This window comes from Cetorhinus maximus, chromosome 16 (genome assembly GCF_964194155.1).
Source record: "Cetorhinus maximus chromosome 16, sCetMax3.hap1.1, whole genome shotgun sequence".
NCBI classification, from domain to species: Eukaryota; Metazoa; Chordata; class Chondrichthyes; order Lamniformes; family Cetorhinidae; genus Cetorhinus; species Cetorhinus maximus.
Window position 1 is genome coordinate 75,334,739 of NC_135894.1, and position 23,970 is coordinate 75,358,708.

The window sequence follows — 23,970 nt, forward strand, 5'->3', positions numbered from 1 at the left end:
ATTCAAACAGATCCCGGCTGATCATTTACCTCTATGCCATTTTTTCTCACTATCCCCATATCCATTGATGTCATTGGTATTGAGAAATCCATCGATTTCTGACTTAAACATGCTCAATGATTGAGCTTCCACAGCCCTTTGGGGTAGAGAATTCCAAAGATTCACTACCCTCTGAATGAAAACATTCCTCCTCATCTCAGTCTTATATGGCCTGCCCCTTATTCTGATACTGTGCCCCCTGTTTCTAGACTCACCAGCCAGGGAAAACACCCTATCTACATTTACCCTGTCACACCCTGTAAGAATTTTCTAAGTTTCAATGAGATCACCTACTAAACTATACTAAATAATCAAAAGGCAAAAAGGAGGAGGAAATAAATATAATAACCATCACTAGAGAAAAAGTATTAGGGAAACTAATGGGATTAAAGGCCAATAATTCCCCTGGACCTGATGGCTTGCATCCTAGGATATTAAAAGAAGTAGCTACACAAGTAGTGAATGCATTAGTAGTAAACTTCCAAAAATCCTTAGATTCTGGAAAAGATTGGAACACTGCCAATGTAACACCCTTATTCAAAAAGGCAGGGAGACAAAAAAACAGGTAACTATAGGCCAGTTAGCTTAACATCCATCACTGGGAAAATGTTAGAGTCTATTATAAAGGATGTAATAGCAGGGCATTTAGAAATGCATAGTATAATCAAGCAGAGTCAGCATAGCTTCATGAAGGGGAAATCATGCCTGACAAATTTATTAGAATTCTTTGAGGAGGTAACAAGCAGGATAGATAAAGGGAGACCAGTAAATGTAATATATTTGGATTTGCAAAAGAAGTTCGATAAGGTACCGCACGTAAGGCTACTTAATAAGAGCTCATGGTGTTGGGGGTAGTATATTAGCATGGACAGAGGATTGGCTAACTAATAGAAGACAGTGAGTTGGGATAAGGGGGCATTTTCAGGATGACAACCTGTAACGAGTGGAGTGTCACAGGGATCAGTGCTGGGCCTCAATTATTTACAATATATATTAATGACTTAGATGAGGGAAGTGAATGTACTATCACCAAATTTGCGGATGACACAAATATAGGTGGGAAGGCAAGTAGTGAGGATGACACAGAGTCTACAGGGGTATAGACAGGTTAAGTGAGTGGGCAAAAATTTGGCAGATGGAATAGAATGTGGGAAAATGTGAGGTGATGCATTTTGGCAGGAATAATAGAGGAGCTGAACACTATCTAAATGGAGAAAGGCTGCAGAAAGCTGCAGCACAGAGGGATTTGGGAGTCCTCGTGCATGAATCCCAAAAAGCTAACATACAAGTTTAGCAGGTAATAGGGAAGGGAAATGGAATGTTGGCCTTTATTTCAAAGGGAATGGAATATAAAAATAGGGAAGTCTTGCTAAAACTATACAAGGCACTAGTTAGACCGCACCTAGAATACTGTGAACAGTTTTGGTCCCCTTATCTAAGGGAAGATGTACTGGCATTGGAAGCAGTCCAGAGAAGGTTCACTAGGTTGATCCCGGGTATGGAGGAATTTTCTTGTGAGGAGAGGGTGAGTAGGTTGGGCCTGTACTCATTGGAGGCTAGAAGAATGAGAGGCGACCTTATTGAAACATAAGATTCCTGGGGGGCTTGACAGGGTAGATGCTGAGAGTTTGTTTACTCTTGTGAGAGAGCCTAGGAGCAGAGGGCATAATCTCAGATTAAGGGGTCACCCATTTAAGACAGAAATGAGGAGGAATTTCTTCTCTCAGAGGAAAGTGAATCTGTGGAAGTTTTTACTGCAGAGGCTGAGTCATTAAGTATATTCAAGGCTGAGATAGACAAGATTTTTAATCAGTAAGGGAACGAAGGGTTATGGGGAAAAGGCAGGAAAGTGGAGTTGAGGATTGTCAGATCAGCCATGATCTCATTAATGGTGGAGCAGACTTGATGGGCCAAATGGCCTACTTCTGGTCCTACGCCTTATGGTCACCTCTCATTCTTCAACACTGTACACAATCTAGGCCTAGTTTCCTCAATCTCTCCTCATAAAACAATCTCGCCATCCTAGGGATTAGTCTGGTGAATCTCTGTTGCACTCCCTCTATGGCAAGTATATCCTTCCTTAAATAAGGAGACCAAAACTACACACAATACTCCAAGTGCAGTCTCAAGATATCTTTACTCCTGTACTCAAATCCCCTTGCAATGAAGGCCAACACACCATTTGCCTTCCTAATTGCTTTCTGCACCTGCATGCTAGCTTTTCACAGAATCACACTGTGCAGAAGAAGCCCCTCAGTCCATCGAGTCTGCACCGACACGTGAGAAACACCTGACCTACCTACCTAATCCCATTTACCAGCACTTCGCCCATAGCCTTGAATGTTATGACATGTCAAGTGCTCATCCATGTACTTTTTACAGGATGTGAGGAAACCCGCCTCCACCACCCTCCCAGACAGCACATTCCAGACCGTCACCATCCTCTGGGTAAAAAGGTTTTTCCTCACATCCCCCCTAAACCGCCTGCCCCTCACCTTGAACTTGTGTCCCCTCATGACTGACCCTTCAACTAAGCTGCTCCCTATCCATCCTGTCCATGCCCCTCATAATCTTGTACATCTCGATCTGCAGTCATAAGTTGAGGACAATGTGTCAGATGTGCCTAGGACAGAAAGTGGAGCTTATTAGTGCTTGGCAGCCATGATGAACACAGAACAGTGGACTGTTCTGAGTAGCATTGAGAGGGATCATGTGGTGCAGGATCCTCACGTTGGTGTTCGCAGCCGACCTCGCCTCACCTCGCCGCAGCTATGGTCAACATCCTCTCCAGTCAGCTCTCAAACAGAGTGAGGACTTTGATGTCTGGCACTCCACCCTCCGGTCTAGGACCTCTCCCGGTGATTGTGTGCCACCTTGCCCTGCATAAAGACAGATGGGCTAGGCCAAATGAGAAGGATGCCAGGCATGCATATGAGCTGAGTGGAGCCATGGGCAGGATGAGGAGGTGATCTCCAGAGGAGACGAGGCCAGGTGGTGATGTGAGGGTGTGTGTGAGAGAGTGAGTGGTGATGTCCCTTGAGCTGGCAGTGAGTGAGATGCCAGTGAATGTGTGATAGGTTTGTGAGACGGTTGGCTTATTCATCCATTCATCCATTTTCTGCGCTGGATGGCTGACCTCTTGTGTGCAGCGTTGGCACTGATCACCTCTGCCTCCGCCACCCAATGAGGCTGATGGGCCCCCTGCAGCCAGAGCAGGTGTAGAGGACTTTGTGGCAGGCCTCCACGCAGACCAGAAGGCATCCTATGGATGCATCACTGAATCGGGGGTCTGCACTATTCTTGGCTTTCAGGGCCATGTCTTCAATGGAGCAGTCCTGGGCTGCAAGCACTGAGATGTGTACACGCGGCTGCATTTTAAATATGGCACCCGGCATGAGGAAGCGGAGAGGTAATGGCTTGACGAGCCAATCGGAGGCCTGCCACCAGCGATCCGGCGTGTTTCCCATGACTGCATAATTTATGAAGCAGGAAGGGGACGATACAGCACAAAAGGCCACCATTGCAGCCGGCAGGCAAAACTTCATTTTTCACGTCTGCTACCACACTTAGTGAAAAACTGGGATGATTCTGCCCCTAGTATTTCTGGGAGATTTTCTGTACCTTCCTCCATGAAGACAGACACAAAGTAATTGTTTAGTTTCTCTGCCATTTCCTTATTCTCCATTATAAATTCTCCTGTCTCCGCCTATAATGGACCCACATTCATCCTTGCTAATCTTTTCCTTTTCACATACCTAAAGACCTTTTACAGTCCGCCTTTATGCTGCTAGCTAGCTTGCATTTATATTCTCTTTTCCCTTTCTCAGTTTCTTGGTCATCCTTTGCTGGATTCTGAATTGCTCCCAAACCTTGGGTTTGCCACTTTTTCTGGCAATCTTATAAGGCACATCCTTTGATCTCATGTGATCTTTAACTTCTTTTGTTAGCCACGGTTGATTCACCTTTCCTGTTGGGTTTGTGACTTACAAGAATATATATTTGTTTTGGGTCATGTAATACTTCTTTAAATAGTAGCTATTGCCTGTCTATCTTCAAATCTTTTGATGTATTTTCTCAATCCACCATAGCCGATGTGTCCCTCTTACCTTCATAATCTCCTTTGTTCAGATTTAGGACCCTAATTTCAAAATGAACGATATCACTTGCAAGTAATGAAGCAATGGAGGACATTCTGGTAAGAGATAGTTCAGTTAAAAACTAGATATATTTGTTGGAAAGGAAAAGACAGAGCATCCAAAGCTAATGCATCCTGGATGACAATGGAAATAAATGTTTAAGTAAAACAGAAAAAAAGACATCACAAATGTCAAGTGTCACAATGATGCAACTTGTGCATATGTAATATTAATCTTTAATTTCATGGCTAATCAAACTGCTTTAAAAAGGACTTAAAAAATCATGCAAAGGCACTGACTTAAGACAGCTGCCACAAGTCTCCTGACATGTGGTATTAAAATTTGACCAGTTCCTACAAGGTTCTAATGTGAATTACAATTGAGACACATTAAGATAACCTCCTATAGAATTTCACACCTTCTGATGTCAAGAGCTACTTGAAAAGATTTACTGAAACTGTACTGAACCCACTGACATTTCTATAAAGGTACCTCTCAGGTAGAGACAGAAAGTCTACCGAGATATGGAAGGTGTCTTTCCTATCTCATCAAGATGGATGATGGATCATTCAGGAGTTAATGGCCAGGACATCACAGCATCTACTCACCTAGGTCACAAAACAATAGCCACGGTTTGTCCAGGCATGAGCTAATCAATTGCCTTCTGAAATCATTATGAAGAGTGAGGTCATGTGACTAGAATTTCTAAATGTCTTTTATCATAACACATAAGCTGCTAAGCAGAAGTCTGGAAGAAAGCTGCCGATGGAGCAGTAATGATCTCCCTTCCCTTCTCTCCCAAGTTCAAGACCCTATCTCTATGTCTGTTTGAAATTCAGCATAGAGATAGAGAATTTTCAAATGAAAGGAACATCAGGTGCAAAAATCATTGACTTCTGGAAAAGATGGATTACGTTTAAAAATAAGAGACTGTCTCCAGAAATTACAGTTTACGTGGGTTCCAGCTCCACTGAATTTTCAAGACCACTGTGGAAAAGTTCTACTTCAGCTACAGATACCAGCAAAGGACTCCTAAACAGTGAACTCTCTATTTTTTACCATTTAACATTGAATTTTAATTCACTTTTTAATGAAAAGTAACTTCCTAATGTATAATTTATAATTTTGCATGTGTGTTGTGTGTTGTGTGTGTGTGTTGCAAAGATCGGGACGTGGGTTTACCCTGTTAAATATATTTACCTCTTTACCTAGGTGGGTTTTAAGCTCAATAAAAACTAACCCTTTTAAAGTTTTAAAGTCAAGAAAGCCTTTCAGACTAGTTTCTTTGCAATCAGCATGTAAATGGCTAAGCGCAGACATTGAGTTAATACCTTCATTCTTATAAATTCACAAAAAACTCTGTTACAGTCAAACCTGGAGTGATAGAGTAGAAGAGTCATTTTTACCCCTCCTCACATGGTTTAACACAGGAAAAATATTCAGTTAATAACCAGGAAGATTATGGAAAGTGCAGGAGTGAATTGAAAATGTTAATGCGGGAGACACAAGAGAGGTTTTGAAAAATGATTAGCGGGCAGCATTAAATTGAACCCTAAAACTTTTTATAAACTTATAAAGTGCAAATAGTTAGCTAGGGAAAAAAAAACCTATTAAGGATTTAATGAGAAATCTTTATGTCGAGGCAGATGACCTGGCTAAAATATTAAGTGAGTACTTTACATCTATCTTTACAAAGGAAGCAGATGATGTAAAAGTTACATTACAAGAAGAGAGGAAATTTATGGAGAAGATAATAGTAGATATAGAAGACATTCTGAAATTTGGTGAGTCACCTGGTCCAGATGAATGCATCCTAAGCCGCTGAAAGAATAAAAGGTAGAAATAGAGGCATTGGTCATAACCTTTCAACCTTCATTGGATAGAGAAGTAGTGCTGGAAGACTGGAGGATTGTTCATGTTATGCCGGTATAGAGGAAAGGGTGAGGGATACACCAAGAAATCACAGGCCAATTTGCCTAACATCAGTTGTGGGGAAATTATTGGAACCATTATCGGGGACAAAATAAACTTTCATTTGAAACGGCATGGGTTAATCAAGGAGAGCCAGTACGGATTTTCCAAAGCAAATCATGCCTAACTTGATTGAATTTATTGATGAGGTAACGGAGAAGGTTGATCAAGGTAATGCTGTAGATGTTGGGGCCTAAATTGGGTAACCCTCAAATTCAGGAGCGGGGATCATGATGCATGATTACTCCATGCCCATTCAAAATGATGCAGGCTCCATGCAAATTTTATACTGCCTGCTAATTCTCATTGTAGTGTGCAGCCTTGACTGAATGCACTGCTGAAGGACTGCATGCCTCAGTACAGGGCCAAGTTCATGCAAGGCTAGCACCACTTAAAGCTAGACTGCAGTACTTAAAGCCAGACTGCAGCTGTTAAAGATGAGGTGCATTCCGGCTGTAGCAGGGGCTAAAACTGCTTGAAGAAGATTTGAGGACCTGGAGGAAGAAATTGCACCCCAGGCCAGAGAATGTGTGTCACGGTTCTCCAATGCCACTCTCTTAAGTCTTGGTACAGAGGGTGGACAGAAGCAATGAGGTTCTCTTCCCTCAGAGGATCAGGAGACAAAAACTGGGAAAGCGGTGGGAGCAGGTAACCGTATCAGCATAGCAGGATTCGACCAAGGACTGAAGAGTCATGTTAAACATTCTAAGTGGATTTATGCAATAGCAAATATTCAATGTGGGGGAACCAAATGTAGAACTATAGTGAGGCAGCTATCTTTAAAAATTACAATGAGAATTTCATTTTTTGGCAACGAATGGGTTTCCTTTTAAAACTAACCATGTGAAGTTATAATTTTTTAAAATTACATGCCCATTAGCCAAATATTTTTGTTTTCCTGTTATCAGATGAATTGCTCCATTAATTTATGTTATAACATGAGGGAAATAAAAATCAAAGGACATATGCCTGGGTTTCAGCATCATCAAGTTTATAGAGAGTGAAGAAACAATTTTGCATCTATAATTTAATGCCAGCCAGACACTCGACACCAGAAGCGTGTGAGAATGGTCTGAGTTGGAAAAATCCTCTCATTTTCCCTTCCTCCCTTTAGAAAAGTGCCTTACTGAGGAGCAATTATAGACATAATTATTTTATTTATTTAGCAAATGTAAACCCCTGAAGCCAAGCGATAGCATCCTCATTTGTTGAGTTTAAGGTGATTAGTCTGTCACTTAGTCTTTAGAGGGGACGCTCCTCGGTAATGTGCAGCACTGTTTGTGTCTTCTGTTATGACCGGTCCCTGAACTACGTCCCCCAATTTGTTATGATCCCGGATGAGGTACCTCAAATTGTTATGCGCCTGGGTGAGGAGGGATGAACTGGCTTCCCCTTCTTTACTCAACCCCCTCGGTTGGTCGTAACAAGGTTAATCTTAAAAGGATCCTTCCCTCGTGGATACCTTTTCCCAGTCCAATTGTATTTATGTTTTAAAAGGAGCCAATTTAACCAGGCTTTCTTGAGTCAAAGAAAGAGTGGGTTTATTGATTACTGAATGTGAGAAAAAAATAAAAACGCAACCCACACACACACACACACACACACGCACACACACACAGATTAGAAATGAGAAATTGAGTCCAAAAAAAAAGTTAAAAAGATATACGAATCTATTCTTTGGCCTGTCCGTGAGGAGTAGATGGCAACATTGTGGTGTTAAGTTGGATGATTCCCGTAGAGTTGACTTTGGCAGTTGAGCAGTGGGTTTGAAGACTCTTGGTTCTGAAGGTTAGCTGAAAGGAGTTGTCCTGTTTCCTTTTCAACTGTGGCTTTACTGGCTTGAGACTTGCTTCCAGCAATCCGAGAGATTTTTTTTTACCTGCAAGCACAGGGATGCCCTGTTGGTGTTCTTCAGCTGTGACCTTCACAGCACACACACCCCAGAACAGAACACCAGACTACCACACAGAACTAGGCTTTTTAAACCCTTTTCCTTGTGTATTCCTGGAAGGGAAAAAACAAATATGTCTTTTGCCCAGATCTGTTTTCTTTTCAACTCAGTTCATGTTCACAGTCTGGGATACAACTCAACAGGAGGTGGTCTCAGCTAAGATGCTAATTATTTTCCATTATCTCTGCAAACAAAAGGAGGTTACAGTTCAGTTTATGTTGTATCTGGTCCTTTGAGGTGCCTCTCTCTGAAGTAGGCCATGCCACATCTTTTAGATGCGACATTCCGTTCTCTCTGAACTAGTTGATCAAGTAATCCAGATAGGAATTTTCCAGCAAGTGGTCATCTTGTACTCTCAGCTAGCTTTTGCTTATATGCCTTTTTTTTAACGAAACACATGTCTTACTTAAAAGTTCAATATGCCGATAAGTAATTCGGGAACCCGGGGACTTGTGGTCATGGCACTTTCCACAAGTGCATATTGGGTTTGTACTGAGGTCCCAGCAGTGGAGGTTGGCTCCCCAGGGGCCATGGCCTGTTCTATTTAGCAAGGAGAACTCTCGCTGTCATAGTTTAAAGCCTACTATTCAACAGATTGGGTTTGTCATAGGGAACCTCTTAGTGACTTCCCATGTTTCCCATTGCTTGATCCAAAGGATATCTGCTGGTAGATCTTGCTCAGCAATTGTGCTCCATATGGGGCGCTGAGATAGAAGGAAGGCAGTAGGTGGGCTGAACAGGTCATCATGAAAAGGTAGGTGAGGTGCAGCATGAGTGGTTTTAACCAGCTTATGGGTCTTCATCAGTTGGTGGATGTGTTGGGGTGATATTTGCAAGGACAGGAAGCCAGCGGAGGGGTGCTGAGCAAAGAGTTCCAGCCCCGACCCATGTTGGAAGCACTGTGGATAGCTTTAGGAGCAGGCCAGTGTGTCACACTATTGTAGGTAGTTATGAGATCCAGTAGCACTATGTGTGTCTTCAGGTTCTTTTGAAAGTCATTTTTGATGTAGTTGGTGAGTGCCAGAACTTGATTACATGTGCTACATCCCTTATGGAAACCAGCTTATGGAAAACATTAAGAATGGTCTCTATTTCCAGAGATGTATTGCAGGATAAGATGCTCTAAGATCTTAAAGCACACAGAAAGTAGTAAAACTGATTGATAGCTGGCTGCCAACGTGAGATCTTTTCCAGGTTTTGGAATAGCAATGATTTTTGTCATACACCATGCCTTCGGGAGTGAGTTTGAGCGATGATTCTTGTGTAGAACTGAGTCAGCCAGGCATTAGCACGGGGGCCAAGTTGTCTCAGGAGTTCTGGTGCAATGTTGTCATAGCCTGCTGCTTTCCCACATTTCAGGCACCTTAATGCTTTCACCAGTTCTGTGATCTTGAAGGGATCAGGCAGCCACGTTCTGTTTGTTGTTGGCATTGTTTTTTCAGTTTGTTATAGGTGATGCGTTTTATTTTATTTTCCAATGGTGTCCTCCCTATATGGAGCAGATGACTGGCAACTTGGTTCAGGGTGACTTAATGTAGGTGATTTTTGGGCTGCTTCAAGGACGTGAATCAAGCCCCAGCACTTGTGACTGGAATGAGGGAAATTGAGCCCTGCTTTGTTTCCTCTCATCTGGCAGCATTGAGAGATTCAATGAGGTGGCCTGCTATATCAGGGTGATTCATATTCCTCTAGAAGTGCTACACACTCTGCATCAAGGCATGGGATGTAGATGCATCGATAGCTACGAGGATGGCTGTGTGAGCAGCTTTGTGAGTGGCACCACAAAAGCAATTACACGAGTCTTCCACAGGTATATTGTGAATAGGTATAGTTACGATGATGTGCTCCAAGATCTTACTGTATCACGGCCAATCTGCTTCATTGAAGTTCCATCGTATCTTTTATGCACTGTTGATGACTGGAAGGCAAAGGCCAATATGAATGAGTGATGGCCTGTGTTGAATATGTGGGAAGCCATCTAGGATTAGGCACTATGCTGGTTGTGGGTGCCCATCAAGGGAAATGACCCAGCACATGTCAGATGAGTAATTCCAACCCCATCTGGCTGAATGGAACATTCCTTACGGCTTGGGGTCATTTATCAGGGTGGGTGGAGGCCCACTCTAGGATCTGTTCGCCATCACTGTCTGGTGCTGCATAAGCCCAGTCTGTGTGGTGGCTGTTGAAGTCTCCCACGTAGGTGGCTGGATGAGGCCATATTGGCCGGACTTGCTGTTCCCAGCTGGCACTTGGAGGCTTGTACATGTTTGCAATATGGAACCCGCCAACCCGAATTGTGTCACAATGGGCACAATACCAGAACCTATTCCCCTGTGTTGGTAAACCACACAAGTCTTCACTTAGCCACCTAAGTACAATAAAACTCCAGGTACAGGCTCAGGGTTTTAACATTTTCAGTGTTGTGGTTTTAGCAAAGAATTAACAATTTGCCAGAATTAGATACATTGCTGTTCATTCTCATTTGCAGTGGGATCAATGTTAAGAACAGCTCTTTGTAGCTGCTGTTAGCCCCAGTTAAAAACCTGACACACTAGTTCTTGCTTCACAGCCAGCAGCTTTCCACAGCTGAATAAGGTTGCATGGAGACAAGGATTGTAAATAAAATAGGAGGCCTGAAAGCGTACAATATACTTTATAAAGCTTTTTGAGTAAGTCCACAAGAACAGTACAGTTACTTGTCCAGCTTTTAGTATTCAAAAGTAAAATCTCTCATATTACAGATGAAGAAGCAACTAGAAAGTAAGCGATTGAAGTCAGTAATTTGCCTCCTAAGGCTTTGTTTGCCTATTCTTTTTAGAAATGTTGCATCTAGTTGTAGGATAAGACTACCTTTTGTTGAATCTTTTTGGCACCTGGTATGTAGTGCTACTGGATCCATTACTCTCTTGTGCCTCACAGACTCAAGGAATGTAGTAACATAACCCAGCATACTCTTCTTGCATGGCAAGGCCCTTAACTTTAAAAATGCAACATGGCTTTATCAGAGAGAATCCCAAACACACACAGCCAGATAATTTAGAGAGAATCATTGCAGCAATTGCAGCTCTATTGTATTGTGTCAGCAACAATGACTTGCATTTATATAGCATCTTTAATGTAGAATAATGCCCAATCCCCAGAAGCGCAATCAGACAAAGATCAACACTGAGATTAAGAAGATTATATTAGGAGGGGACAATTAAAAGCTTGATCAAAGAGCTGGATCTTAACCAGGGTCTTAAATGAGGAGAGAGATGTGGAGAGATATAGAGAGGGAATTCCAGAATTTTAGTGAAGTGAAGAGATTTTAAATCTATATTTATTGGGAGCTGGGAGAATTATTTTGTCAAGGGTGGAATTGTGCACATTGGGGGATTGAATACTCTTTTTCCCCTTATCACCAAATATCAGTATTAAATACTCCTGATCAGTATGGCTCGTAGGCTCATTGCCAACCAATGAATGGGTCTTAACTGAAACCTTAAAAATTCCTTCCGGTAATTATGTGAGTTTTTCCATTTCCCATACCAACCAGAACTTTTAGACTAAGAATTTCCTATCTTGGGCCAAATTACAAACAGTTTGTTCAATGAAAACACACTCAATAAAAACTAAATGTATTTCACTCAAAGTCTTCAGGAGCAACACAAAAAATGGCCTTTCTTCCCATCATTTCTGCTGAATGAGAATCCAGAACATACAGTCAAAAGGATTGTGTGCTTTCCCCATGAAACACCTAAGGAGGAATTTTCCCTTCTGGGGACTAAGGGCGGAATTGTCCCAGATTTGCACCAAGTGCGGTAGCGGATGGGAAAAAGGATGTTTTACCGCCAGCCGCAATGGCGGCTTTTCACTTCGTATCATCCCAATCCCGCCTCATTAATCATGCATTCTTGGGAAACACACTGTTTTGATGGCGGGCAGGCTCCAATTCGCCCGTCATGCCATCATCTCACCGCTTCATCACGCCGGGTGCTACGTTTAGAGTGCAGCCGCGCTCACACCTTTCAGTGCTTCCAGCTTTCCAGTGCTGCACAGAATACATGACTGAAAGGCAAGAAGACTGCAGCCCCCTGGTTTTGTGATGCGTCCCTCGAGCACCTTTTGGACACCGTGGAGGCCTGCCGTGATGTCCTCTACCCCCGCACTGGCCACAGGAGGGGCAGCAACATTACCACTTTGGCTTGGTAGGCGATGACAGTGGTGATCAGTGCCAATGCTGCACAGAAGAGGTCGGTCACCCAATGCAGATAGAGGATGAATGATCTCAGGCAGGGTATGGCAACCATGTCATCACTCTAAACTCACACACTCAAGCCCATCACACATTCACTGGCATCTGACTCACTGCCAGCTCAAGGGACATCACCAGTCACTCTCTCACACACACCCTCACATCTCCATCTGGCCTCATCTCCTCTGGACACTGCCTCCTCAGCCCTTACCATCTTGAGGCCAGCTGCACAAATCAACATGTGCCCCACACACACCCTGGGATACCGTCCTTCCCCAGTACAGCCCTTACCCTGCAGCCTCATCCCTTGCCTGATGCCGCCTCTCCCCCTTCCCCAAGCAAACCCTAGCCATGCAGCCATTGAAAAGCCACCCCTGACTCATGGGTGACCTGGTAGGTAGAGACCTGCCCGTGAGCCCCCCTAAAAGTGATGTGATGCTGCCTGTGAAGCCTGGCGCTGATGCCCGTGAGTGCTGCCCGAAGCAAGGTAGGCAAACAGGCCTCACAGTCCCAAGGGAAGTGCAGCTTGCCAGGTGCATGTTGTTTATGTACAGTTGTGAAACACGTTGGCGTGCAATTGTGCCGATGTGCTCAGATGATCCAACGTGAGGCAATGATTCCGGTGAGCAAGGCTTATAATGATATGCAGATGTATTACAATCAGGTTCCCTACATCCAATGGTGGGAAACATGGCCCACCATTGACGGGCAGAGTGCACAATTGCAAACTGGTTCCACAACATTGTGAAACTGATTTTTGGCCTTCTCGCCATATTGTGCGCTCATGCAGCCAAACATGCCTGATGCCAATGGGCATGGAAAATTCCGTCCTAAGTGTGGTGGCGGGCGGTAAAGTCAGCATGATTCTCGGTGCGCAGCAGGGCAGATTTCGCACCTGATCTTCCGCTTCTCATTAATTATGCATCAGCCAGTAGCCTGTCATATCTCATGGCGGGTCGGGCTGCGTTTTGGCTATCCCGCCATTACCTCCTGGGGTCGCAGGTCCTGGCGCCATATTTAAATGGCACTCGCCCAGACATTCACTCACTGCAGGTCAGGTGTGTTGTTTTGTTTTGCTTCTCAATGGCACCCAGAAGAACAAAACCCTCCACTCCATGGTTAGCAAGGCCACCCTGGGGATTCTCCTCCATGCCCCCAGGAAGGGCAGGAGGCCCTCTTTCTTCAGGATGGGCGCTGGAGTTCCACCCATCTGACCACACCAGCCCAGGAGAAGGTCACCATGGAGGTCAGGGTCCATGTCATCCAAAGAAGGATTGTCCTGCAGTTCAGGAAGCGAATGGACAATCTGCTGTGCCCCGCCAGGCTGAGTGAAACTTCTACTCACTCCAAACTCACACTCTCATAAGGGCATCAGGCAGTCTAAGGGTTATAGTCCACAGGGATGTCACACACGATGAGCAGATGGGATATCAACACTGAATGAGTGCCGGTCACTTTAAGATCACCATCTCATGTAAGATCCTGCACAAACAGATTCTTAAGCCCTTGCTGGGGAGGACTCAGCACACACAGCAGGCATTCATGCTTCTGAACTGCTCTTTCATCCATAGTGCTCATAATCAATCCATCTGTCTCCAGGACAAGCTCGCCCATAATTAGCAGGGGAGATTGAAGACCGGAGTGGTACCCCAGAGCTGAGGGTACTCTCTTCCCAAGAGCAGCAAGCAGCAGAGCTCCCTGGAGAGGTTAGAGATCATCCCTGTGCAGAAGGTGAGATCAGACTTCCCCAGCAAGCCTCAAGGCTCCATGCAGTATACATTGACAACATGCAGACAATCACTGTGAGTGACCTATAGTGTTCCTGCCTAGTCAAACACTAATTATCGCTTCTCTCTATTCCAGCCACCAGCATAAAAGACAGAGGGAGGCTTCCAGCAAGCGCCTCAGCCTCAGCTCCAGCCCCCAGACCACCTTAGATGAGGATGCTGATGACCCATTTGATGAAAGTCCGTCACTGCGTTCACATGCTCCCTCCACCAGCGCAGATACACACACCTCAGTGGGACTTAGTTCTAAAGCAGGCTCGGGTTCAGAGTCTGGTGATCACCTCATAGACACGTGTCCACAGCAGGTGGGGGCAGTGTCAGGTGAGGCCTCTGACACTCAGAGGACTGCTGAAGACCAGGCCGCTGCAAAGTCTGAGTCCAATGATGAGCCTCTGCAATTGGCCCTGAGAGATATGTGGAGATACAGGGACATGCAGGGGAACATCAGGCAGAGTTGTCTCAGGCCGGCAGCAGACTGGATAGAAGGCTGGAGGAGTCTGTCCACGTTCGGTCTGATGGCATGGCTCTGGCATGCAAGTGCTTTGAAGTCTCCATGGAAAGGGTGGTGGCCGCCTTGGAGATCCAGGTCCAGCAGAATGCAGTTTCTGCCAGATTTGCGTTCAGACCTGCACGCCATTGCTCTAACCATGGGTGCATTCCAGCTGTGGCTAGGCAAAAGAGGGATGGAACAACTCGACCTCCATCCACAATCCACTTTTTCTCAAGGAGTCAAGGAGGGGCCCTTGGGCATCCAGAGGGAGGCAGAGCGTCAGCCAGTCACCCTGGGGACATCCGCCCAGGACACTCCAAGGGTGTCCTGCTGCTCCAAATCCCCTCTGCCTGTGACCTCATCAACTCCAGCAGGTCAGGCCAAGTAGGGTGCAGCTGCCCCGGAGCAGGAGACCTTTAGCAGGCTGGGGCCATCCAGGCCTTGGGCCTCCAGAGGACGCCCACCAAAGTCATCTCAGACAACAGGGCATAGCCGTTTGCAGGCTTCCCCACCTCTGCTGCTGATGTCGGGGCTGCACCTAGATGTAGCGGTAGGGTACGAAAAATTTAAAAGTTTTGAATGCACAATGGTGGCACAGCTGTTCATTCACTGTATATGATCTGCACTATTATAAACATATTTTGCTTTTATCCCTCTCCAAGTCTCAGGTATTGAATTGCTAATGGATGTAATGCAAGGTCCCGCTTTCTTTCATGGGTACCAAATACCACCCACCCCCTCTGCGATTATCTCCCATCTTGTCTCTCAGTTCCATGAAGTATCAATCAATCTCATCACAGTCAACCACCTTTCATTCTACAAGAGTGACATGAACAAAGGCACTTCCTATATGAAAATAATGGCTGGACAATACACATGTAACCCTGGCATCTGAGGCACATATTATCTGACCTCGTGAGAATTGTTCATGGAAAGTTAGTGATTGTCCTGATGCTGCCACACTGAAGTCTGTTCTTTGTGGATGCTATAAGTATTCATCGCAACCCGTGTGTGAGCCTTTCCACCCGATTGCTCTTTGCAATGGCCTTTATTTTATGATCGTGCGAGTTTGTTAAAAGTATTATTCATCGCTGAGCACCATAGCCTTTCATGCCTCCCTACAGCATTATTTTGTCTCCACTTTTAAGGCTGAAAATTATTCCTTTATTAGTTTGCACTTTCCCCAAGCATGAAATTATTCGCCTTTTTAAGGACAAATCAGCTATTGTTATATTTTTCTCCATTACTATTTTTGATTAAATTGTGAAACAGCATTTCTGTCATGTTTCCCCTTATAAAGAACAAGTCAGGGCAAACAAGTAAAAAAAAATGGCTTTATTGTTCAATACTGATCCTAATGCCTAGTACTGATCCCTTTGGCTGCATCATGTGAAATTCTGCAGTCCTGTCATTCCTTACCTTAATATGAACCAAAGCCTGGTAAGAAAAAATGCACCCATAAAAACTCTCACTCATGCATATCCTACCATTTAAATTAATACTTGTGGATGAATAAAATCATAATAACAAGAAAGCTTATAAAGTGGCTTTAATGAATGCAATCTGTCATACAGGAAAATGACAATTTGATATTTGCCAAAAAAAAAAGGTTCACACGGGAATATCTGAACCTTAATATATCTGTTGCTTAAATTTCAGGAAATGCACTTCTCATTTAATTAACAAAATAATCCCATTAAAATTTGAGTAGCATCCATGTTTTAATCATCTGAATCTTAGTAAAAATACAGCAAGCTTCATAAGGCTACTCAGGAATAGTTCTGGAGGGTAGTGGGTGGTCCAGTGGATAATACTCAAATCTGGGTTTGAATTGAGCCCAGGCTGCTGAGAGGAAAATCCTCACAGTCTGCCAGCTGTAAGAGTTGAATATGGAGTAAAGTTAAGCTTTCAGTTCTGTGTGGGTATAAACCACTGGCCACGGTTTGGCATAAATGAACGCTAGGTTAGGAATCTCACTTGGAGAGGGCATGAGGAAAGCCAGTGTAGAAAATAGAAAATTCAACTGTGGTGCAAAGGGATCCTCTTCTAAAATCGGGGTTAAAAATATTGGCAGAGTTCGTCCAGAGCTTGGGTTTTCACTCTGTCAGGAAAACTCAGTTTTGGAAGAAGATTTAGGATTTAGTCAGATTTCTCCTAGTTCATATTATGCATTTCCTTCCTAATCATTAAATCCATTAATTATTAGAGGGTGATCCAATGGACCTTAGACTGACTCAGTTGTATTCAACATTCCCACTTGTGCAGTTAAATCAAATGAAACACGGTCAAAAACAAAAGCTGTACTGCCTGAAAAAAAGAATGAAACCATATTTTTAAACTGAAAAACTACTGAGGTTAAATTGCACTGTCGCATTTTTAGTATCCAAACTTAATATGTCCAGATGAAATTCTTTAATTCTTCAATATCTTGTACTGTTCAGTTTGGCTCCATACATGAATACAAAGAGGGTGAGACAGAGAGAGAGAAATAAACAAAAGCAAAGCAATTTGGCAAAACATTTAAACTATGAAAGAGGATTGTGCTGAAATTAGGGATATAAACATTTATGTATTCTTGAAAGGACTTTCCTCATGCACATTGTAATGTCTTACACAATATATAATAGTAGACAGTAGCTGACATTATATGAAGTAATAAGAACTAATGTAAAATTTAGCAGGATCGGTTAAATTAGGTAATGTTCCGTGAGGAGGAATAGTTCAGACACTTCCAATCTTTTACACATCAACATTTTTTTTCTCTTTGGTTATGTCAGTCTTTCAAATGACATTTTTTGTTATTAAATGTTTTTCTTTCCCCTGGCCATTTAATATAGGCAATTTGTCAGTTTTTGTGATTTATATTAACTTCAGATCATCTATTAACTTTGTTGCAAGAATCACTAACCCTAAGAACTGCAAAATCACCAAAAGCAGAAATAATTTCATTCTAGAATGCTTTAATTCCCAGATAATAAAAATGAAATGTTTTTAAGATATTGCTGTTGCTGACTATAATAATTTAACACCTTTTGAAAACATCGTTTCAGTGAATAATATTATGCCACTAGGCTAAACATTTTATTTAAATACATTCAGAAGTGCCTGCATGCATATTGATTTAAGGAAATGCTATGAAATGCTTGAAGATAAACATCACTTTTCACAGAAGTATCAGGAAATTAGGACTGGGAGGGTCCTTTTCAGCCCGACTACTGCACTATATTTTAGGAGTGATGGTATGATCTCACGCTGTCAGGGGGAAGCTATGCTCACAGGGAAAGGGCTACAATGTTACAGCCTCAATTCACAGACACACATTCCTATGTCAGAGCATCTTCTGCTGGGAGCACCGGTTTGCTGAATCACTCTTTTTACCTCTTTCATCTATTCATTGTGACAGATGGTAAAATATTCTAAGGCATCCCTCTTTATATGGGTTGCACGATATAAATGTAAGTTGCTGTTATCTCTTATAGGCTTTTCTCATCAAAACAAAACTACCCAACACACTCTTTGCTGACACTGTCTACTTGTAGTGTTTCCCTGGGCATTTCTTAGGCACAATTCACTACAGCCTGTATGAGGCATTTAATATTTAAACTGCTTGTTCAGCTTCTCTCTTCTGACCTTGTGTCAGTGCTGCCTAGTTACAGACTTTGTGGTTAGGTCAAGTAATTTTATTAGAGTTCATATACTCTTTAGGATCTTGAAAACTTTTAAAGTTCTCCCTTAGGCCTTCTTTTCCCCAATAAACATTCCCAGACTCCTTACTCTCTCCTTGACTGCCTAAGCCTCAGTACTACTTTAGTCCCTCCAAATACAGCATACGTTTACTTAGAATGATGACCAACTCAGTAAACAGCTCTGCTGACGGCATTGAACCTATGTTTTGCACAAGCTCAGCATTGCTCCTGGGACCTATGATCTATGCATCTGGCAATACTTACTTTCCTTTCTTTATTGCTGTTGCACATCAAGCTGATGATTTCAGTGAGTTATTTACCTTCTGTCTTACTTTCTTGCAGCATGCACTGGTTGATCCAATGTCCCTAATGCTTATTTTCCTTCCCTACTCTTAACAACTTACATTTGTCCATATTAAATAGCATTTTCCTCTAGCCAACCCAAACATCTGATTCTTACAGACTCTTTTGCATTTAGATTGCAAAAAATGATACATGCAGTTTCCTCCCCTTAACTTGTTTGTTTTCAGTAAATGTAGATAGCTTTGTTTCTCTTCCCAGTTTCAAATAATTTCTTTTTTTAATTTATTCTTTCATGTTCATTGCTGGCAATGCCAACATTCATTGCCCACTCCCAATTACCCTTGAAATGAGTCATTTCAGAGGGGAATTAAGATTCAACCACATTGCTGTGGGTCTGGAGTCACATTTAAGGTGGCAGATTTCCTTCCCTAAAGGACATTAGTGAACTAGATGGACATCCATTACAGTTGTCACAGTCACCATTACTAAGACTAGCTTTTAATTCCAGATTTATTAATTTAATTTAAATTCCACCAGCTGCCATGGTGGGATTTGAACCCATGCCCCCAGGACAGAAACCTAGGCCCCTTGATTACAAGTCCAGTGACATTACCACTATGCCACCATCTCCCCAATGATATAAGTATGAATATTCTTAGCATGAACTCTTAAAGCATTCCACTAATCAGCTTCTTTCATTCTGTTGCAACCCCATGCACAGCTATCCTTTGCTGCTGCTGATTGGGCCATTTTCTGATTTGCTCCAGAAGTTTCTCAGTTATGCACTATCTCCGAGCCTTATGGACACATCTTGTGTACCGAACAGTTCACTACTGAATCTATTCCAGTCAGAAGATTAACCTAGCAACACACATGTAATGTGCTATCTTGTACCTAATGCTGAAAATGGTTTATGATTGTGAGATTATGAATAGTGAACTGAAATCAGCAGAACCCATAGACAAGTGCTCAATGTCCCTATTAATAAAGCCCAAGGTACTGTATGCTTTATTAACTGCTCTCTCAACATGCCCTGTCATCTTCAATGACCTATGTACATATACAACGAGGTCCCTCTGTTCCTGCACCTCCTTTAGAGGTTCTCTGTTTAGAATGGAGTTATGCCTTCTATATAATGAGGTTGCAGAGACAAATGAAAGGGGTGTGACTCCACAAATGCAGAGCTCCCTGAGAGTATAGTGGAATTAGTCATCGCCTCAACACCAATAGAAGCATTTCAGGAGGGTTTGCTTGACAAATCGAAGTACATGACATAGATAGCATACTAATAGATAGACAAGTATGAAGCCATCATAGCAGGGAGACAATGCTTACAAGCTCTGAAATCTGGAACGGTTGGTGCAATATCAAGATATCGAGGGCATCTAAGCAGAAGACGACATGTGGCAGTTGCAGGCTCTCCCTTCAGCTGCATAAGTGTCCAACTTTTAAAGACACTTCCAAAGCCTGTGGATTCAAAGGGCACTGGGCTAGGTTATGCAGGAAGTCTGGGAGTGAGGACAAAGAGAAAAGCCAAAGCAGACTGTGCTTCAGCCATAGATGCACCTACCTAGAGTCAAAAGCCAGAAGGGACTCATCTCGACACCACCAGAAATATTGGCTCACGAAATAAGTGAACACCAGACCAAAGAAGAGACGGATGAAGATGAATATACACCAGGCTGTGAACAACTATTCCACGCAGTCTGGTTGAACAGGTTGACTCCGTAGCAAAGTCAGAAACCTTTACAACACTGGAGAACATATGTCCAAGCAAAACTGGAAAACATTGCCTGTTCATTAAAAATTGACACAGCAGCAAGTGGTAAAATATACTTCCACTATGAACTCTCAAGGACTTGTACAGGGAGAAACAGAAAGGCTTCCCTGTCTACTCTATCCAGTATTATAGCCCCTATTCCAACTTAAGTGCCAAATCATGCCAACCCATATCCCTCCACCCACCACCTTTTGTCCTTACATCTTCCATGCCAGCTCACCTAGTATCCACCATGGACAGACATCAGGGGCCATACTGAAATGAAATAAAGTTCTAAGTATCTATTGCAGACTTCATTATATATAAAAAACACTCTCATTGATAAAAGCCCATTCAATACATTTAAATCCCTTCAAGTACTTAATTTCTTATGAAAACAAACATTTATATTCATAGCCCCACTAATCTCTTAATAATCTATTAGAGCTGCCAATCAAACTGTGAATTTACAGCAGGCTGCGTCTTTTTTTCCCAAAATTTAAAGAGCAGGGGATTTAAATAACTTGATAGCTTGACAGTTCTACAGACCTTATTCATCTTTTTTGCACATTCTTGTCTACTCTTAAAAATCATAAGTCACACACTGTGGGAAACGGGCCTTGCTCCAGCAAAAATGGGGTCTGTTTGAATTCAGCACTGAGTTCAAATGGCCCTGCTGGGTTTGGGTTTCCCATATGTGTGAGTCACATTCCATCTTCTTCCCCCACCTTCATTTATGACAGATCCTATTTTCAGTGCACCATTTTGGTTAAGGTGCAGAGTCTGCACAACTCTGCAAAAATCTGGACCCCAATCTTCATAATCATTTTCCTCTCCTTGCTTAGGTCCCCCTAATGCCACATAGTATTAATGGTCAAGAGTGCAGTCAACTTCCAAGCTGCTGCCAAGACTGCTTTTCAACTGGTCACTAGATACATGCTAACCAGAAAAAGTAGTATGAACTCCTGCGAACAGTAAGCAGTTGCTGGAATTACCACAGCAGCCAAAGGACTAGTAACACCAATAGTAGGAATGGCACTGATTTTTGTTTGAGAACAATGAGACTGAGACTGGGCCTCCTATGAGTCTGTGGCACATGTAGATGGTTTATATGTATGTCACTAGGAGATGTGTGAGATTCATTCTGGGAGATTCATTGTATTCATCTCATTTGGAAAGTAGCTGACTTCTGTTCTGTAACTCTATCATAGGCACAGGCTATAGGAGCACGCTGTGTGTGGATCACCGGATATAAAGATTTTAACTGATTGACACAACATTACCTTGCTTTCTTTTAAAAATAATAATTTACTCAGCCAAAGCTGACCTCAGCCAGAGTGGCATTAAGAGCACAATTGGGTCTAGGGGAACAGGAATGTCTCAGCCTAATTGTTGCCAAGTGACTGCTTGCGGTGGTATGCATGTGTGGACATTGGGTGAGGATTGGATTAGGGCCCACTGGGGTTGAAAAGCTTTCTGAAACTCACCGTTAAGACTCACACACGGGGTCTTTGGACATGAAGCCATGGAGTCCTGCTCCAGCAAATAGCAAATGTCTTCAGGAAAAGAGATAAAGTCAGCAAAAAGAAAGAAAAAAAAAACAAATCTTCTTAATCTCTAGAGTTTGTCACTGTTTGAGAATTATAGTGGTATTTCAGCTCAAAATAATAGTGCAGCATGATTAGACCACACTATTGGGACTTGGCAGATAAGCTGATTTTTTAAAATACAGGCTCCAGCTTAGTCATTGATTCATTACAGGTGCTAGCAATCTCATTAGATGTTTTCTGATTTGTTTGCTCAATGAAAAGCTGGAAAAGTATTGTGAACGCAATTTTCGGTAGGTCTGTTAATGTTTTGTGAAGTTAGAGATTTGGTGATTTGCTGCAAGTATGTACAGTGCAATTCAGCAGTGATTTCCTGATACTTTATCATAACTATTATGAAATTGTGGAACTTGTAAACATGGAGAAAACTTTGGACTGACCCTGAAGTTTCTAAATGTTTTTTGCTGTCCTGGCAGTCCGAGCATATATTGGGGTGCAACTCGTAAAATTTCATTTTGAGGATTGTGATGCCTCGCAAAAGTGACTGAGAATGACAACTTGTGCTGTTCAATTACTGAGTCGGTCAAAGAAATTGTACGTGACCTTGATGAAAGCTGTGAATTGTTTCTTGTCAACCTACTAAAGCCACAGTCAGAATAAAGAAGCAGCTGTAACTTTCATGAAGTAGTGCTAGGCCGAATAATCTTAATCCTACTTTAAATTATCCAACTGAAGAAAAATCCTCAGAAAAATTGGGCTGCCCTGAGGCATCGAGCCTGCTCAGTTCATGTTTTTTAGGCATTGCTGTGGCCGAGGAACTGACTGGTACCAAAAAAAGGTAAGTATAGTCTTTCGAAAAAGTATTTGTTCGGAGTTAGGACTGTTCTTCTTGGCTGCACAGCATTGCTGGTGGAAGTGATCGATGCTGTCCTTATTATCTCAGCACTTACCTGGGGGCTGCATGAATTTCACCTGCTGAAATGGATGAACTGATTATGGAATGTGATAGGTGGTGACAGCCCCTCTAAATTACTGAACTAAGGCCCAGGACCCAATTTCAGGCTGGTCTTCAGCTTCCCAGTTGGGGATGAACAGGACTGATCTTAGGCCTAAAATTGGGCCAAGGCAAATTTCTGTGTTCCCAGTTAGTAAGAGTCAGTTGTTACAGCTGTTTCCATTGTTAACATTCTAGTATCAGTACTAAAACAACTCAGAAAACAACATTAATATTAACACACTTTAAGGGCTAAGGTACAACTATTTTTTATAATTGCGTCTGTAGAAATCCTGATTAAAATGTAATCCTGATGCAAGAGCAACATTCTTTGTGAAATTAGTTCCACATTAATCAGGATTTTACTAATTCTGCTTAGTCTGTAAGAATTCTTAATTGTGAAATCCTTTGTGTATTGAATTTGAACACTATAATAAGAGCTGGCTAGTCCCAACTGGTCTAGCATTTGTAACAGTGAATAACTCTGAGCATTGATTTAATGTTGAAGTTTTATTTGAATAATAATAAGTCACAGCTTATTCACAACGATTCAGCATTTAGAAATGAAAATACTGGAAAATTATTATACTATTCAGCCAGTTGGTGAAGGAAAAATCCAAAGCCAGACTTGGGACGGATTTTACAGAGTGAAACATTATAGGTATATATGTACTGACTCCATTCAACTCTTATGTCAGTAAGTGTCGCTTTATATGTGCTTAAGTAGCTATCCAATCAATGCCCTCTACCTGTATATATTTATTTTCAATTGATGCAATTAACAAATACACTGAAAAGGAAGGAATGATCAATGCTGAGTCAGCAGCTGGATAGAAGTAAGATTATCAGTTCTGCTTCCTGGGGGAATGGGAGGAGAGAAGGAATTCTGTCCAGGTTCCCTACTGTAAGTGTCACTGCAGTTGTTAAGTGAGGATAGTGTTGCATTGGACTCATATGTACACTAACAATGTATCACCAAGATTGCCGATTCTGGTTGGGCATACTCTTGGAGGTTTCATCATATGACCTGCTGCTTCCAACTGCTCCGACCTTCCTTATGGTGCATCTCCTTC

General features: G+C 42.6%; 1 protein-coding gene across 2 annotated transcripts in view; it reads right to left on the reverse strand.

Moving 5' to 3' along the window:
- Positions 1–23,970, reverse strand: part of LOC144691721 (uncharacterized) — a 183,545-nt gene that overhangs the window by 142,755 nt on the left and 16,820 nt on the right. Inside the window, exon 2 of one of the 2 annotated variants that reach the window (XM_078560109.1) lies at positions 4,668–4,783. The exons of the other annotated variant lie outside the window; for it this stretch is intronic. The gene's annotated coding sequence lies outside the window, so the exon portion shown is untranslated. The remainder of the gene's footprint in view (positions 1–4,667; positions 4,784–23,970) is intronic. 2 annotated transcript variants of the gene reach the window in all.